The 7500-nt window shown below is 42.9% G+C and overlaps 1 protein-coding gene across 1 annotated transcript in view; it reads right to left on the bottom strand.

The window, feature by feature from the left end:
* si:ch73-127m5.1 (neurotrypsin) overlaps nt 1-7500 on the bottom strand; it is a 136917-nt gene that overhangs the window by 118967 nt on the left and 10450 nt on the right. The gene's annotated exons all lie outside the window — the stretch shown is intronic.

The raw sequence follows: 7500 nt of genomic DNA, 5'->3' as shown, positions 1-7500 counted from the left end.
TTATTAAAAATGTGGGTATGTTAGAGTTGAATGAACACATACTACAGCAAAATGAGTGTCCTAGCTTTTCAATGCAACCTATTTCATGTTTGTATGTGCTTCAGAGGCGGAGATATTTAGGTTTTAATTGGCAGAAGTCACCCTTTCCCAAAAAGGGCTTAGGCTTGGGGGGGGTTCTCCTATGCAAGGTTTTGCTTTTCTCACAATTGTGTTGCTTTTTACCTCTCATGCTATCTTGAAATCTCACCATGGTAAATACTGTATACAGTCACTTCACATACTATATGTCATAAGGATCTTATTAATTTACACTCAAACAACGCTTTTATCCAAAGCCATTTAGAGCTTCTTACTGTCGGAAGAAGATGCAGTGGCTGGAGCAATACGGTACAAAAAATATTGAAAAGCTTGTTTGATGAGGATGAGTTATAGATGGGTTCTAATTCTAAAAAAATTTCTTCCCCTGGCTGTGCGATCCTGGCTGCAAACAACTCAACCTCTGATTGTTGGAAACCACTGTCGGTCAAAACATTTGCCCTCATGGTTGGCTGCCAGTGTCTTGCACCTCCTCACAACACCGTGTTCATTAAAAAAATGAAATAAAAAACATGTATAGGAGATATGGATTTTGAACCAGTGAGCATCATTACTAGCATTTAAACACACTAGTAATTCAGCAGACTGCTGTGCTAATTCAACACTGAGACACTACTCTGGGACCACATACAATCTACAAGATGTTAGAGTTAAATTGACTCTGTGTTTTGAACTAACACTAGGGCTGTAACGATATTGTATCGAACCGAGAAATCGCGATACGTAGCGTCACGATCTTGTATCGCAATACAGGGAGGCAATGTTGTGATGCAACCTTTCAAAGTGTTGTTACGCATCAGGCCAGAAAATAACCAGATGATATGAAGTGATAGTGCTTCCAAGCTTCAACTCATCATCATTACATTATAATTAAACTTTTTTTTAATTATTAGTAGCCTCTTGTATCCTATTCTACCTATCAACTATCATAGTTTGCATCCATAATTGTATTTTATAATTGTGAAATCATGGGGTGTATCGAACCGTAGCGAATCGTAATACTAACCGAATCACGAGTTGAGTGTATCATTACAGCCCATACTAACACCTAGTGTACCTAGTTCGCCAGACCAGCTGGGACGACATAAAGCATGTGTGTAGATACATGTATGTGCGTTGACAGTTTAATGGGCCAAAAGGATCGTACAGGGAGCACAGACAGCTAGCCCATCATGACCTGTTATGACCTCTTATGATACTGCTGATAATGACGAGGGCCGACATGCTTCATCATGTGAGGCCTGGGTCCAGCTCATTATCTAACCTTCCAGCCTGGCCTTGTGCCTGTGCCCTTGTCGTTCGAAACAATACATTGACATTGACGATGGAATTTTATCTTGCAAAAGCACAATTCAAAGATTAATTTTCTCATTAACGATCGTGATGGTGAATTAGTAAAAGCCCCCAAAGTGGTTGCGCCTGTAGGATGACAGTGGGGAAACATCATTGTTTTTCTTTACAGAGGTGGGGCGCCAGCAAAGCATGAGGCCACAAGCGCGAGGCAAGGACGGGAGGTTAGGTAATGAGATTGACCTCCGGCGTGGTTCCAGAGGCCATGTGGATTGTACTAGAGCTGGGTAATTATTATGACTGGGGCGATGTCGGGGTGGGGGGGCAATGTCGAGGGTGGGCATGCTTTGTCATGTATGGCCTGGCTGGTGCACTTCCAAGCTGATCACAAACACGGAGGTTACATCATACACACATCATAGAGATCAGATCACGCACAGGTGGCTAATTATAATGTGTTATTATGTTGACATGGCCCTCAGTATAAATCTGCCGTGGCATTGACCAAGTCGTGATATATTAAAGGCCCTACGTAATGTTGTAGTAGTGTGGTAGTCTTTTTGCCGTTTCAAACTATCTTCCGTGTATTAATAGAAATGTAAAGTAGTAGGTGTAGGCTACATTAAGATTGTCCTAAAAGGGCTACGAAATAGTGGCCGCAGAGGTGTGCCAACTGCCCAGACAACTGTACTAGAATCAGATATCTTCTTTCCTCTCTGCCAGAATCCAGCTACCAACTAGGACACGCGTCTCTGTCATGCAGGCGTGCGTGCGCCTAACTTAGTCCAGCATGGAACAATGGAATAGAATGATGCAGAATTTAAAATACGCGACCCTAGTTACATTCACTTTCCCCACAGTAGCTGTGAGATAGAATGATGGCGAGTTCAAAATGCGCGGCCCTTGCATTCTATCCACGGCGAAGTGATTATTAGGTGTGATGAGTCTCCAGGGAAGATGTCAGCCTAGACATCCTTCCCCATACCGATGCATAGAATGCCAGTAGAACGCGTCTCATCCAATCAGATATCGCAAAATAAATTGACCGGATCTAACTATTGTATAATGTAAAATATAGGCTAAGTGGAGTCTACATTACGACCCACGCTGGTGCTGATGTGAAGTGAAAGCCCAACTGGGAAACTCCAACTCCTATCGTCATTGTGACACAGCACTCCACAGCACACAAGTGTTCACTGCACACTGCACAAAACGAAAATGCATTTATGCCTCACCTATGCAAGGGGGCAGCCCCCAATGGCGCCCCAAGGGAGCAGTGCGGCGGGATGGTACCATGCTCAGGGTACCTCGGTCATGGAGGAGGATGGGGGAGAGCACTGGTTAATTACACCACCCCACCAACCTGGCGGGTCGGGAGTCGAACTGGCAACCTTCAGGCTACAAGTCTGACGCCCCTAACCGCTTACACATGCTGGTGCTGATGAGGATGTCATGGATCAGTATTCCACTTCAGCATTTCTCATCTCATCTCAATGCACCTGTGTCTGCCAGGGAAGAATTCTGGATGCAAAGAAAGGAAGCTTTTTCATCCTGTCCTGTGCTGTCCTCTATCCTCTATCCTCTCTCTCTCTCTCTCTACCACTCTCAGCCCCTCTCACTTCCTCTTTCTTTTCTTCATCTTCTTCTTTTTCTTCTATTCTACCTCTCCACATCTTCTCATCTATCTCTCTGCCTTCACCCCTCTCATTCCCGCCATTAATATCAAAATGTCTTTACCCCCTTCAATAAATCATCCAGATTCATATCTCACCTCACCTCTATCTATCTATCTCCCTCTCTGCCTCTATCTTTCTCTCTCTCTCTCTCTTCCTGTCTTTCTCCGCTACTCATTTGCTTTCTCAGCACACACACGTCGGTCTGCCAGAAAATGAAAAAATAGGTGCCTAAAAAAACAAACTTCAAGGGAAATCTAAACTTGACCCACTTTCATCATCTGATGTATTGTATGCCTTCCGGCTAAAGCAGTTTTTTCTCTGATAATATTTTCACTCGAACGGCGAAACTGTGCAGAGCTCTAAAGCACCAATCATTTAGGCTTGGCAGTTTTCAGCTTCCATCTCTGTCTCTCTGTCTCCCTGTCTCTCTCTCCCTGTCTCTCTCTCTCTCTCTCTCTCTCTCTGTCTCCCTGTCTCTCTCTCCCTGTCTCTCTCTCTCTATATATCTCTTTCTCCATACCCCAACCAATCCATCTTGGTGTCTTTTTTCTTGCTTTTCATTTCTTTTTCCTTCTCTTCTTTTCTTCTATATTTCCTTCACAGTCCCACTTTCTCCTCTGTCTCACTGCACATTGCATATTCTCTAGTCTCTCATTCTCTCTCTCTCTCTCTCTCTCTCTCTCTCTCTCTCTCTCTCTCTCTCATCCCATCTCCCATCTCATTCCCTCATTTCCTGCCATCATCTAACATGTTATTACCTATCATTACCTCTCGGACGTTCAACTTCACCCTTCTCTATTTCTCCTCATCTCTCTCTTCCCCTCTATCCTTCTCTCTCTCTCTCTCTCTCTCTCTCTCTCTCTCTCTCTCTCTCTCTCTCTCTCTCTCTCCCCCTCTATCCTTCTCTCTCTCTCTCTCTCTCTCTCTCTCTCTCTCTCTCTCTCTCTCTCTCTCTCTCTCTCTCTTCACACCCTCATTATCCTTCTCTCTCTCTATCTCTCTCTCACACCCTCTTTTCACGCCCTCATTTCCTGTCCCCATCTAGGATGTTATTACCCATCATTACCTCTCTCGCTTGTGTCCACTTTCTCTATTTCTAATCATCTCTCTCTCTCTCTCTCTCTCTCTCTCTCTTTCTCTCTCTCTCTCTTTCTCTCTCTCTCTCTCTCTCTCTCTGTCTGTCTCTCTTTCTCTCTCGCTATCTCTCACACACACACACACACACACACACACACACACACACACACACACACACACACACACACACACACACACACACACACACACACACACACACACACTATCTCTCTCCCCTCACACCACGCCCCATCTGCCTGATCGGTTGGTTGAAGGAGTTTATGTGCCATGTTGATTCCGTCACATCAAAGGCTTGACGTGCGTCATGATAACCAGTTGCCTCCATTGCCACTGGGGGATTTCAAGCCCATTTGCTGCATATGAGGCAGGAGAGGGAGATGGGAGTCGATTTGGTCAACTGATGGATTGGAATTGGAGCACTAGAGCAGAGGTTCCCAACCTGGGGGACGGGACAGCTCCCCCAAGCCAAGCCAATTTTTATGGGATTCATGTTTTTAATGTAGGTCTAATTAAAATGTTAGTACATAAATGACAACGTATTTAAACATATCGTGTCTGAAAAAAAAGCAACGAAATTCAGGGTTCACATTAAACGCCTAGGTGAATAAATTAGTTTGTAATTTTTCACAAGGAACAGAGCAGGTGCACAGTAAAAACTGCAGTGTTAATGCAACACTAACAGAGTCGATTTAACACCTAATAGAGTTTATTTGGTCCCCGAATACTCTCTAAGTGTTGAATTAACACTGCATTTTTTACTGTGTGTTAACATCTTTCTTACAGCATATCACACGGGGTCACAAAAAAATTTAAATGGTAATCTCAGTCCACTGCTCTCTTCTTCTAGACGATCTCTGTCTTTTTTTTTTTTACATTTCTGAAAATAGGGACACACGAGCGTGCGGCCCTTCTGGTGAGTCATTTCTGCACCGCTAATTAGGAGGGCCACCCCTTTGAGCCAAAAGTTCCCGGGCCCTATTTCTCCCCCAGGCCAGCCCTGGTCGTAACTATTCTCATTCATTGTTGCCGAAGCTGCTCCAGAGAAGAGCTATCTCTCTCAACCTTGAAGAAGCTTACAAAGACTCTTCTCTTCGCTATCCTTCATGAAACAAATAAAACGAAAATAGTATCAGCAAAAACAAAGTTGAAAAAAAAGTTATTCCTATGACCTCTGTATTTTCCCCACACATTGTATGTTGCTGATAATGTCTTCTTATGTATGGAGCTTTTTGATAAAGGCATCTGATAAATGCAATATGTGTATAATGGTTGAAACTGGAATGTAGACCAAATTGAGGTGTAACACTAAGTGACAACATACAAAGGCATCTCGTGCATATCTAGGTGTTACCACCCAGAAGGGTGGTTTGCCACTAGATATTATAACTCAGATGTCCAGTGCCCTTTTAGGTGTTGGAACACCTTGAACACCTTCACTGTCATTGAAAGGGTCCTTGACATGCCAAGCAAGGTTGTTGAAAGCTAGCATGCACGGCAAGCTTGTTGCATGATCTTAGACATTTTGTATTTTAGAATGGCATTCTTGTATGATCTTAGGCATTCTGTGGTCTTGCATGGCATTCTTGTATAATCTTGGGCATTTTGATTCAGCATTCTAGGGCTCATGGACCTCTCAAACATCGTCCGTTAGCAACAAGATTTCTAAAAAATATATATATACGAATCTGGTTTGAAATCCCAAACTTCACACATTCAACCTAGTTCAACTATCTCAACTAAGAGTTCAAGTAGCTCAATGAAGAACGGAATAGAGAAGGGCGCTTACTGTATCTGGTCATGAATACTAGCAAAATCCAGAAAATAAATTATGGAGAAAGCAACCACCTCACATACAGTGCATATATATTGCAATGCCCATATAGTCACAAACGGTACAGTATAATACATGTCATATAATAAAACGTTTCCCTCTAGCTTCAGAAAGACCAAGACCAAGACTCATAGTGCTTTGGTTCCCTTTGCATTTAATGTTGCCCTAGCAACCTAGCGATGCCATCCTATGTAGGCTACTCCCACCCGAAGGTTTTGGCTCCGTAAATATAGATGAGTTCTAAACTATAGTTTTCCCTGGCTGTGCACAACTCAACCTCTGATTGTTGGAAACGGCTGTCGGTCAAAAGATTAGCTCACATGGTTGGCTGCCGTGTCTTGCCCCTCCTCACAACACCATGTTTATAAACAACAAAAAAACAAAAAAAAAAACATGCATAGGCCTTGCATGGCAAAACCCTCCTAGCTCGGTTCGCTCACGGTTCTGCCAATCAGCGAACAGTTGAGAGTGGTGACGCAGAAATCACCCGCGGAGTCCGTTACAGATTGGTTAAGGTAACCCCATTCACACTTTTGTCTTTTTATTTGTATGCTTTGGCAACACTGTTTCATAACAAGTCATGCCAATAAAGCACAATTTTAATTTTAATTTGAAATCGGAACTCCAATGAATTTAAATGCCAGAGTAAGGTCAGACCATCTACCCCCCTCCATGGAGACGGATTCCTCTTAGCCTTTGCCAGACTGTTTGACGGAGTCAACAGTCGGCTTTCACCCAGGCTAATGTTGCCCTCCCTGCCTTCAGACTTAATTTATTTGGTGAGCCATTTTTGTTCCCCAGTGCTTTTGAGCACCACTCTTCCCCAGAAATATACAAGAAAAAAATGTCCCTGGTTGTTCAATTGAAAACATTGCTTGTTTTAATTAAATGAATATTGAAACTCCAGAGATGGAGGATGGTCCCCAGCATCCCAAAGGAAAACACAGGGAAGGAATCTGTGCCCCATTTTTTTTTTTAAATCTATGATGCCCTGGCCCCTTTACACAACAGACAGAGACAGGTTCTGAATCACTTGGAATCCCTTGGTACCTCCCCATAAAAATACCTTTGCTGTAAATAAATAAATAAATATATATTTAAATGTTTCTGTGAAACATTCAATATCACTTCTTGAGCTTCAGGATCTTGGTAGGCCTATATCCACATAAAGATACATTTGCAAAAAAAAAATAAACCTTTGGGGAAACATTTAAAATCCCTTCTTGAGCTACAGAAACTTCCTTTTTGCAGCACCCTAAATAACCCTTTGCCATATTGCTAACAAGTTGAGGCATATTGCCCCAATTGTTAGTTCTGGAGCTCATGTCTAACGGGTAGCTTAGTGTTACAATACGTTCTTTTGAAAATCAGTAGTCGATTAGTCTGTGTCCGTTCTCCCGACATAGGCCTACATTGTAAATTCATACATTATAAGTTCTATTGAGCAACAAAAATGACTTTTTCATCCCCCCCAGGGAATCCATAGCGCTGCTGTAACACATTGAGACA

The sequence above is a fragment of the Engraulis encrasicolus genome, chromosome 17 (assembly GCF_034702125.1).
Source record: "Engraulis encrasicolus isolate BLACKSEA-1 chromosome 17, IST_EnEncr_1.0, whole genome shotgun sequence".
NCBI lineage: Eukaryota > Metazoa > Chordata > Actinopteri > Clupeiformes > Engraulidae > Engraulis > Engraulis encrasicolus.
The sequence above is the reverse complement of the archived record's forward strand: the minus strand, read 5'-3'. Positions and strand labels throughout refer to the sequence as shown.